Raw genomic sequence first — 12,203 nt, 5'->3', positions numbered from 1 at the left:
ATTGCCCCAAAAAGATTCTTCATTGACCCCCTCATGTCCAAACCCAGAATTTGTGGAATATTTTATTTCTCCTCTAGTTTGCTCCATTGAGTGAATAGATGCAAACAAAAATCAAATTAGGGATCTACTAAGATAGATTTTCTATTCCGAGCAAAGAACAACCCTTCAACCTCCCAAAAATAGGGTTTCACAATACCCCACATGATGGGAGAATGAAAAAAACTTCAATTGCTCCTACCAGAGGTTCCAAAACTCAATCCAACCCAAACCTCCCTCATAGAAATCAAAAGGCTTACCTCTAATCCCTAAGCTCCAGCTTCAAAATGTCATTACAACTTGTAACAAGGTTTCTCCAATTATCTAGGGTTTTTGGGAAAAATCTCTAAGAACCTGCCTTGGGCTTCAACTATGGATGAAAATCTCCATTGAAACTCTCCAAAAACCCTCCTAACTAAGCTGCACAAGCTGTTGATTTATCAAACGGTCAATTCTCCATACACATTATGTATAGGCAAAGAAAGGAGAAAGATGTTGAAGGTAAAAATCTGCTATGGTACCAAGTTGTGAAATACACCTGCAATAATTCAGAAAATATAAAAAAGGAAGAGGAAAGGAAGAAAAAAGAAAGGTTTCAGCAATAGTTTGTGGAAAAAGAAGAGAATAGAAGAGTTTGATCCTTTCTCTCTAGCCCCCCAAGATGTCTTTTATTCTCTTAATTTTAAGTTGAGTACAATTCCCTTGATGCCTTTAATGGGGCGACTAGCACTAAAAATATAATTAAAAGAAAACAAAGGAGGCTCATAATTGCGGCCCATAACTAAAAGATCATAACTTAAAAGAAATAAATCACCAAGGCCCATTCGACCCATTCTCACTATAGGTACCCATGGTTTAATCTTGCACTTTTAAATGCATCCATGGTGATTAAACAAACCCAATCTATTTAAAAGCAAATTGCAATATCATCTCAAACTTCCTTCCCACTTGGTTAAGTTTTGCATTAAATTCATCATCTCAAACTTTAAAAGTAAGTACCCATTTATTATGAACTTTATCTGGTTATGAATTATTAAGAGTTTTGTAGGAGATTCCACGCCCTTGTGCCTATGCAAGATCTTGGGTCCCTTCATACAAGCCCCAAGAATCCCTTCTTGATGGTGTATAATATCCCATACTTTCAACAAGCTGTTGTAGATGTAGAACAATTTTCCCATGTATAGTCGCATTCCTCGTGTCCCAAATAAGTCGAATTAGTATGAAAATTTTATCAATAGAAGACAGTTTATCCTCTTTAAGTAGGTAAATTAGCTTGAGCTATATCCTCTTTTGGAACACTTCATGGATCAATTTATTATGAACTTTATCTGGGATATGCCAAGCTGAATTGTTAACCACACAACTCTTGCATAGGCAAAAGGGGAAAAGATATGCTGCCAAATTTCAGTAGCAGAATTGCGGATTGGGCATTTCTTCTCCTCTTCATTTAGGAAAGGTAGTTTGTCTTTAGTCTTGATTCTGTTCCACCAAGCCTTCCATATGAATACCTGAAATCTCATAGGAATTTTGTTTTTCCATATGAGGCTCCATCGAATATGTTGGCCAAATGAAGACAAATATTTTTCAAAAAAAACTTGTACCCTAATTTAACATCATAGCTACCAGACTGGGAATTTTTTCCATAGTAGTTTATTAGTTTGGAGGTGATGGGAGATTAAAGTTTGTAGGATGTGATTCCTACTTTGTTCAAGTAAATAAATCTTGAAGCTTCTAAGAGTTCCATGCCCTAGATGGTAATATCAACTCATTTATTGTCATACTACATCCATAGAGTGCTAGTGATTTTGTTGGAGTTCTAGAGTCCCATTTGGTAGTGTGGGAATCCAGGAATCTAAGAGATGTACCAATCCACCATCCTTTATTTGCCAAATAACATTCCCTTTTAAAGAGTTCCAAAGGGAAATCAACTATTTCCACCAATGAGAATCCAATGACCTTTTCTTTAGGCTGAACAATGACTTTTTGAAAATATTTTTCTTTGAGCACTCGTCTTTGTAGAGAGACTGGAACTAATGGGCCCTAGCCCATTAGTGTCCTTATTTGTTCTTTTTTGTTATGTTTTCTTATTGAGCCTTTTCCTTATAAGCCTTTAGCTCTTGTTTATATTTTCTAAGTATATTGCTAATGTGGACGCCTACTTAAGGGCAGTCTTGTAAATCATGTAACTTAAGTAAGTTTAATAAAAGATTAGTGTGGGAAAAGAGGAGATTATCGAACTCATCCTTTCTTCCTCCATTCTTCTCCATTCTTTCTCCTTCTTGCTGTCTTCCTCTTCTTCTCCACTTATTTTGCTTTAATCTTAATTTTTTCTGCTAATGTTATTGGTCTGAATCACTACTTGGTATCAGAGCATGTCTTTCTTCGCTTTTCTCTTTTTTTTTTTCTTTTCTTTAACAAAAAACTTTTTCTAACCGAAAGGTGTATGGAGAGATAAATTACTGACCATTTAGAGAGCTTGTTTGCCTAGTTGGTAGAGGGTTTGGAGAGTCAGAATCTAGCCGAGATTGCCAAGAAAGTGGGATTGCAGAATTTTTTTCCCAAAACCCTAGTCGACTAGAGAGTTTCCAGTTGTGGGTTGAAGAGACTATTTAGGTGTGGTGCTCAAGGCTTGGAGGGTACCTTTTAATCGCCAAAAGTGGGCGGTTACAGTTGGAAGTGGTTTGGATAGCTCTGGTTTAAGCGACTACCTCTTCTCTCTTTCTCCTTAGAGGCCAGGTACAATGAAACCCTAGTTTCGGGACTAACCTTAGTTAGGTCTATAAAGGTTGAAAACACTGCTTTTTTATTTTCATTTGATTGATGGAGCAATTTGGAAGTGAGATGAAGCAAATCCCAATGTCGAGGGTTAGTCCCATAGATTCCATTATGATAGGAGTAACTACAATTAACTTGATGGAACAAATTACCTTACTTGGGCACAATCTATTGAGATCCATGTCTGTAGTAGAGGTAAACTTGGGTTTCTCACGGGTAGTAAGGTGATGCCAGAAGAGACTGATCTTACATATGAGAAAGTGATGCAGGATAACTACACAGTCATTGGGTGGTTGGTAAATTCTATGCAGCCCCACAAAAGTCAACACTATCTTTGGATGACTTCAGCCAAGGAGATTTGAGAGTGTTACAGAAACATACTTTCACAAATTAAATATTGTAAGGGCCTACAAAATGAAGAATGATGTGAAAAATTTAAAATATGGGGGAGAAGAGTGTGGCTGTCTACTATTCGATGTTGAAGTCACTATGGTAGGAGATAGATGTTATCGAAGCAGTTGTATGGGAAAGCACCACAAATACAAAAACTTTTAGGAAAATTGTGGAAAGGAACAGAGTGATTGAATTCCTTACAGGACTCAATCCTGAATTTGATATTACAAGGCAGAATATTCTGGCCAATGATGAAGTATCACTTACTCAAGCATACTCTATGGTGAGCAGTGAAGAGAGTAGGCAATAGGTACAGTTACAAACTCCACCCCTAGAGCATTTTGCACATGTTGGAATAAAACTAAAGGGGGTAAATGAAAAAAAGGAGGTGATATGTGAATATTGCAAGAAGTCGAAACATACGAAGGATTCCTGTTGAAAATTTCATCCAAATCTTCTTCTAGAGAGGTTTCAGAACAACAACTTTAAGTAGGGTGGTCAATCTAGAAAGTCCAAGAATGCAAATGTTGCTATAATATCTAAAAGTAAGGAAAAATCTGTTGTGGAACAGTTCGCAGCAGTAAAGGCAGAGTTTGAGAGATATGGGAAGTTGATAAATCACTTGGAGTTTACTGTTGTAGCTTCCTCCTCAGGCACCTCCTCTACATTGTTTATGCCCATTCAGGTATCCATGCTTCTGCAAATCATGCTACAGCCTCAAGCAATCGTAGAATTCTTCAAATCATAGATTCCGGTGCATCAGACCACATGACTAGCATACCTAACCTTTTTTGTTCATACCAGCTCCTCTTTGGTAGAGAGAAGATTTCTCTTGCCGATGGGTCTCTTCCTTCCATCTCTGGCAAGGGGGATATTAGAGCCTCTAACTACTTGTATTATCCTTTGTCCTTTATGTTCCTAAACTTAGCACTAACTTTTTATCTGTTTGTAGTTTAACAAAATCAATGAACTACAACATAACCTTCTTTCCTTCTTATTGTGTTTTTCAAGACCTAAAATCTCAGAGGACGATTGGGAGTTGCCATGAAGCGAATGGGATATATTTTCTAGATGTTTCTGATCAAAGTCCTAGATTATAGCGTCATTTGAGATTTGGTCATTTGTTTCCAGAAATGTTTAAGGGAATATCCCTATCAAGTCTTCATTGTGAGTCATGTGAACTTGCAAAACATTGTAGACAATCATTTTCAATGAGTAATAAAAGATTTGTTTCTCCTTTCCATATTGTGCACTCTAATGTATGAGGGCCATATCATTTACCTACTATGAGGGGTTACAAATATTTCATTTTTTTCATTGATGATTTCTCTCATTATACCTGGATTTACCTTAAGAAATCCTATAATGAAGTACCAAATATTGTACAAAAATTTTATGAACTTATACTTACCCAATTTAACACTCGGATCAAAATATTCTGATCTGATAATGCAAAGGAATATTTTGAGAATAGTCTTTCCTCCTACTTTGATAACTTTGGAATTATTCATTAGAGTTCTTGTTCCTACACTCAACAAAATAGAGTGGTGGAAAGGAAGAACAAACATGTGGTTGAGGTTGCGAGGAGCCTCCTTTTTGCTTTCCATGCTCCTACTTCTCTTAGTCACCTATGGATCATTGACTCTAGTGCCTCTACCCATATGACAGGGGCATATACTGGTCAATCTTTTAAACCCAATTCTTAAATAAACATATTGTTACTATTAATGGTAAAAAATTGGACATTGTTGGTTGTAATCATTTATCCTTATCTACTTCTGCTAATTTCCAATTTCATCTTCCCAACACCTTGTTTTGTTCCTAAGTTTACAACATACTTGATTTTTGTTAGCTAATTATAACATTTTCTCCTGATGAGTGTTTGATACAAGACTAGAAAATTGGAATAGGGAAGGGGAAGGGGCATAAAACGGGATGACTATTTGCCTTGGAATTTGAAAAGACATGAATGTTGTCATTTACATCTTATTTTCTTACTACTAACCCTAAGTTGTTTCAAAAATAATGTGGCATTTGTGGTATAGACTTCTTGGTCATCCCTACGCAAATAAACTAGAGTTCTTATTTTGTAATGATTGTTTATCTTCTAAAGTTACTTTTTTGCTAATGTTAATAAAGGTTGCATTTTTTGTTGCTTGAGTAAAAGTTATTTTCATCATGTTCTTTCTTCTGTTGAACATGCATTTGTTCCCTTTAAACTAATACATAGTGATGTGTGGTCATCTCCTGTAATTTCAAGATTGAGGTATAAGTATTTTATTACATTATTGATAATTGCATACGTTTTACCTTGATATATTATTTTAAGAAATAAATCTAATGTTTTTCCCACCTTTGCATCATTTTTGGATAAGATCAAAAATCAATTGGATGCTATTAATGGAGTCCTCCATTCAAACTCAAGGGGCGAATACTTTGATGGAGACTTTCAAACCTTCTTGAGTGAATAGAATTTAGTCACAAAGATCTTGTCTTGGCACTCCACAATAGAATAGAATGGCAAAGCGCAAGAACAAACACATTTTAAGTATTATTCGAACCCTGCTTCATGACTCACATGCTCTTAATTCCTTTTGGGTGAAAACGCCAACACTGTTGTGTACCTTATCAATGTTCTCCTTTCTTTTGTTTTGCAGCACAATGGTTTTCCCTTTTAGAGCTTATTCTATCACTCACCTGACTTCTCTATTCTTCATGTTTTGGTTGTATGTGCTTTATGCACTGATGTGAATAAAAATTATAATATTCTTATCTATGAATATTCAGTCTTTCTACACTTAATTAACACTTAATTGGACTCATTACGCTGGTATTTTGATTCAGGGCAAGGAAAGAAATCGTCAGAAGGAAGACAAGGCTAATCGGATGGTTTTTCACAATTTCGGCACCGTTCAGTAATCTGGGCCCAACTCTCTTATCCGGGCTCCGATTGGGCTGATTCAAGATGTACCGGAAAGATAAGAGTTAAATATACAAATTTCATATTTTGGGTTTTCACAGATTCGGCCTGTACTGAAATCAAAATCGGACCCAAAGTCGAAGTAGATCCATAGTAAAGCCCAGCTCACAGTTGAAGCCCAATTCGCAGAAAAGCCCTATAGCAGCCCAACTTATTAAAGCAGCCCACTCAAATTCAAGAATCCAAAGTCCTCTTAGATTTGAATTTTAAATGTAATTCTAGAAAGTTAAAGAAGATTGAGATCATTAGAGAAGAGATAATATAAGATAGGATAGGATTAGTGTAAAACTAACCTGGATTATCCATTCTTGAGATAACTCCAAGTAGTTGTAACAGCCCCTCCCCAAAAACTATGTAAAGAGTGGGCGTACCAGCACCTGACATCAATCAATTACTGAAGCTCTCTCTTAAGCAATTAAGAAGACCATCAAGAAAGCTTCAAGAAGGAGATCAGCCAGGCAAGAAAGCTTCAAGAAGGAGGTGGCGGCAAGAAGAAGAGAAGATCTCAGCTCCAAGGGCGACATTATGAGTTCTTTCTTTCCTCTTGTTTGTTTTATTTCCTTTATCATGAACTAATTTATTTATAGCTAGGGCTATGGAAAGCCTAACTATGTCAATGAATATATTTTTATTATGATTTATCCAAGATTGTGATTTCCATTTAGTCTATGAGTTATTATGCTTAATGCGATTTGGAGTGGCCATTAATGGAAAGCCTAACTATGTGATTGACATAGCCTAACTATGTCAATGGAAAGCCTAACTATGATTTATCCAAGATTGTGATTTCCATTTAGGCTATGGAAAGCCTAACTATGTCAATTAATCGTTGCATATTCAGTTAGTGATTACCATTGCTTTTATTTTTTTTTCTACTTTTAGTTTTCAGTAGTTCTTATTGTTGATTTGAATTTCGGTTGTCCAAATAATTAAGGTAGGCTGTAGTTCTAATACTTATTTTGTTAAATCCTCGTGGAAACGATATTTTTATACTACTTGATAACTAGTGCACTTGTTAGGGTTATAATTATAGCTATCAAGTTTTTGGCGCCGCTACCGGGGATTTAATCCAAAAATAATATTTGAGCTTGTTGACCTTGGTTAATTTGGATTTTCATTTCTGTTTTTATTTTTTTATTTTATTTGTCCGAACTCTTGTTATGTTCAGATTTACCAGTGCATGGCACGCACTAAAAGAGAAGGACTAGCAGAATTCGATCCTGAAATAGAGAAAACTCTTCGCCTATTGCAAAGAGCCAACAAAGGTAAAACGAGAGAGGAGGTTGAAGAAGGCGAACTAGCAGTAGAAGTTGAGGAAGAAATGGAGGCAAATCGCACCCTTTTGGACTATGCTTGTCCAACAATTGATGGGGCTACTTCCAGCATTTGCAAGCCCACAATTCAAGCCAATAATTTCAAAATCAAGCTTGCAATTATCCAAATGATTCAGACGAGTATTCAATTTAGTGGGTTACCAAGTGATGATCCTAATGCACATATTGTTAATTTCCTAGAAATATGCGATACATTTAAACATAATGGAGTTAGCGATGATGCTATTAGGCTTAGACTATTTCCATTTTCTTTGCGTGATAGAGCTAAAGATTGGCTTAACTCACTTCCTGCAGGAAGCATCACCACTTGAAATGACTTAACCCAAAAATTCATGGCTAAGTATTTTCCACCCTCTTAAATAGCAAAATTAATTAATGATATCACTACTTTTGCTCAATTAGAGAGGGATCTTTGTATGAAGCATGGGAACGATTCAAGGAGATGCTTAGGAAGTGTCATCACCATGGGATACCAACTTGGCGTCAAATCCAAACTTTTTATAATAGTATTACCCCTTCTAATCGTTCCATTTCTGATGCAGCCACATGTGGCACAGTCATGAGGAAAATGCCAGAGGAAGCTTATGACCTAATGGAAGAAATGGTGTCGAACAACTACCAATGGAGTAATGACAGAAATGATCGAAGGGGAGTACACCATATCGATTCTTTTGCAGTTTTATCTACTCAACTTGCTAGTTTGAATAAAAAATTAGATACTCTTAATGTTGCAACAATAAATACATCATCTAGCAATCCATGTGATTTCTGTGGCCAATTAGGACATATTAATTCTGACTGTCCATTAGGTAATCCTTTTGCTTCACCTAAAAGTGATAATTTTATTTCTCATGGTGGCAGGCCGAATTTTAACCCCTATTCGAACACATACAACCCAGGGTGGAGGAGTCATCCAAATTTTTCATGGAACAACAACCAACAAAAAGCGCCCATGGGATTCCAACAACAGCCGCCCCCACAAGAAAAGAAGGAAGAAATGATTTCTAAGTTCATTAATGTTGTTGAAACAAACTTTCAAGAACATGAAAACAGATTCTTAAGTCAATAAGCATCAATTAAGAACTTAGAAGTCCAAGTGGGGCAGATTGTGAATATGTTGTCAGAAAGAAAAGAGGGAAGATTGCCTAGCAACACAAAGAAAAATCCAAGGGATCAAGTGAATGCCATTGCTTTAAGAAGTGGGAAAACAATTGGCAAGACCTAGAATGATGACCAGAAAGCTGAAGTGGTCGATCCACAAAAGGAGGCCGAAGGGAGTACACCTAAACTGAATTTAGATGCCATTAAACTTCCTCTCCCCTACCCCCAGAAGAGTTTTGAAAGATAATTTAGATAAACAATTTGAGAAATTTTTGGAAGTATTTAAAAAGATACATATTAACATCCCTCTTCTTGATGTATTGTCACAGATGCCAAAATATGCCAAATTCTTGAAGGAGGTGATGTCAAACAAAAGGAAATGGGAAGACTGTAAGATGGTGAAGTTAAACAAAGAGTGCTTAGCCATTCTTCAAAATAAATTGCCCCCAAAGCTTAAGGATCCATGGAGTTTTTCTATACCTTGCACCATAGGGAATACTGAATTTGAAAAAGCTTTATGTGACTTGGGTGCTAGTATAAATTTAATGCCCTACTCTATTTTTGAAAAACTCGGATTGCATGAACTAACATCTACAACTATTACCCTGCAATTAGCTGATCGTAGCATTAAATATCCTAGGGGAATAGTAGAAGATGTTTTAGTCAAAGTAGGTAATTTCATCATTCCTGTTGATTTCGTTGTGTTGGATATGGAGGAAGATAGGACAATGCCATTGATTCTAGGGAGACCCTTTCTTGCTACTGGTAATGCTTTAATTGATGTACAAAAGGGTCTACTTACTCTTAAGATCAATGGTGAAGAAGTGGTGTTTAATATATTTCAAACCATGAAGTATCCCAACACAAGTGAACATGAAATATATGCAATCGACTCTATAGATGTTTGGGCAGCTAAGATTAACACATCAAAGTTAGATGATCCCTTTGAATGTTGCATTCTTAATTCGTGTAAAAACATGCAGGTCATGGAGGAAGAAGCAAAGGAGGCAGTGAACTATTTGGAGGCCGGCCAGGAAGGGTGCAAGCCAAGACAAGGAAAATTTCTGCCACTAGAAGGGCTGACCTCTACCAAACAATTGCTACCCTCTATCAAAGCACCTCTAGCTTTGAAACTTAAACCTTTACCTTCTCATTTGAAATATATATTTTTGGGAGAAAGTTCCACATTACTTGTGATTATCTCTTTTGAATTGGCAAGTCTCCGAGAGGAAAAGCTTGTGGGAGTGCTCAAACAACATATATTGGCCATCGGATGAAGTATCGCCGACATAAAAGGGATTAACCCTTTGGTATGCATGCACAAAATTCTGTTGAAAGAAGGCTGCAATCCCAAGGCACAACCACAAAGGAGGCTGAACCCTAAAATGCAATAGGTAGTGAAGACAGAAATTCTGAAATGGCTCGAAGCAGGTATTATCTACCCGATTTTTGATTCATCATGGGTAAGTCCTATTCAAGTTGTACCAAAGAAAGGGGTGACTACTGTAATTCTAAATGAAAATAATGAATTGACTCCCACAAGAACAATAACTGGCTGGAGGGTGTGCATAGACTATCGGAAGTTGAATGAGGCCACTAGGAAAGATCACTTCCCTTTGCCATTTATTGATCAATAGATAGAGAAACTTGTAGGGCACGAATATTATTGCTTCCTAGATGGCTACTCCGGGTATCTTCAAGTACCCATTGCACTTGAAGATCAGGAGAAGACTACTTTTACTTGCCCATATGGAACATTTTCATTTAGGAGAATGCCATTTGGACTATGCAATGCGCCTGCCACTTTCCAGCGTTGTATGATGTCGTTGTTTGGTGATTTCATCGATGACTTCATGGAAGTCTTCATGGACGACTTCTCCATTTATGGACCATCATTCGATAAATGCTTGCATAATTTAGAAAAGGTACTTCAAAGGTGTGAGGAATCTAACCTTGTTTTGAACTGGGAAAAATGTCATTTCATGGTTTGGAAAGGAATAGTTCTAGGACATAAAGTATCCTCCAGGGGCATCGAGGTGGATAAAGCTAAGGTAGAACTAATTGAAAAGCTCCCTCCACCTCAATCATTAAAGGATGTTAGGGGTTTTCTTGGGCATGTAGGTTTTTATAGGCAATTCATTAAAGATTTTTCTAAAATAGCCAGACCCTTGACAAATCTGCTAGTTAAAGATGTACATTTTGAATTCGATGATAATTGTTCGCATGCATTCAACACTCTTAAGGAGAAATTGATTCAAGCCCCTATTGTATCAGCCCCTATATGGGAACTACCCTTCGAAATCATGTGTGATGCAAGTAATGATACCTTGGGCACAGTTTTAGGGCAAAGAAAAGATAAGAAATTTCATACCATTTACTATGCAAGTAGGACCATGAATGAAGCACAAAAAAACTATTCCACTACCAAAAAGGAATTACTTGCAGTAGTATTTGCTATTGAAAAGTTCAGATCTTATTTGCTCTTATCTAAAGTCATCGTATTCACCGGCCATGCTGCCTTGAGATATCTACTTGCTAAAAAAGATGCAAAACCTAGGCTGCTACGATGGATAGTGAAAATACAGTAGCTTATCATCTATCAAGGTTGGATGAAAATTATGTTGAAAATATTAATAATTCAGCATTGCATGATGAATTCCCAGATGAGCAACTGTATACGATTAGCAGAAATGATGAACCTTGGTTTGCTGATTTGGCTAATTTCTTGGCAGGAAAGGTGGTGCCACTTCACTTGACATATCAGCAGAGAAAGAAAATTTTCTCTGATGTGAAGCATTATTTTTGGGATGAACCTTACCTGTACAAAATTTGCGGGGACGGAATGATAAGGAGATGTATTCCAGAGGAAGAAGTGCAAAGTGTTATAAATTTCTGCCATGACAAAGAAGTAGGAGGTCACCATGGCGCATCAAGAGCAGCTTCAAAAATTCTCCAAAGCGGTTTTTATTGGCCTTCGCTCTTCAAGGATGTCTATGCATACATAAGTGCTTGTGACCATTGTCAAATGACAGGTAACATCTCCCGACGAAATGAGATGCCCTTGAACAATATTCTTGTTTGCAAAATATTTGATGTGTGGGGCATCGATTTCATGGGGCCCTTTCCAAAATCAGCTAATAATTCATACATACTTGTGGTTGTGGATTATGTGAGCAAATGGGTGGAAGAATGTGCATATCCCACTAATGATGCTCGGGTTGTCATTAAATTTATAAATGAATTCATATTCACTCATTTTGGAACACCTCGAGCTATCATAAGTGATGGGGGGAAGCATTTCTGTAATAAACAATTCGAACAATTGTTAAACAAGTATGGTGTTACGCATAGAGTTGCAACCCCTACCACCCCCAGACTAGCGGCCAAATAGAAGTCTCTAATAGAGAATTAAAATAGATTTTGGAAAAGACGGTTACCACATCTAGGAGAGATTGGTCCTTGAAATTAGACGATGCACTTTGGGCTTACCGTACTGCATTCAAAACCCCAATAGGTATGTCCCCTTATCAATTAGTCTTCGGCAAGGTGTGCCATCTACCCGTTGAGCTGGAACATAAAATTTA

At 36.9% G+C, this 12,203-nt stretch overlaps 1 non-coding gene across 1 annotated transcript; it reads right to left on the bottom strand.

Annotated features, from left to right (window-relative positions):
- Positions 1-7,883: 7,883 nt before the first annotated feature.
- On the bottom strand, positions 7,884-7,989 carry LOC148791855 (small nucleolar RNA R71). The gene has a single exon (XR_016076881.1). It is a non-coding gene; the product is annotated as a small nucleolar RNA R71 (small nucleolar RNA).
- Positions 7,990-12,203: the final 4,214 nt, after the last annotated feature.

The sequence above is a fragment of the Nelumbo nucifera genome, chromosome 5 (genome assembly GCF_055504915.1).
Source record: "Nelumbo nucifera cultivar China Antique chromosome 5, China Antique-T2T, whole genome shotgun sequence".
NCBI lineage: Eukaryota > Viridiplantae > Streptophyta > Magnoliopsida > Proteales > Nelumbonaceae > Nelumbo > Nelumbo nucifera.
This window is presented reverse-complemented; position numbering and strand designations above follow the sequence as displayed.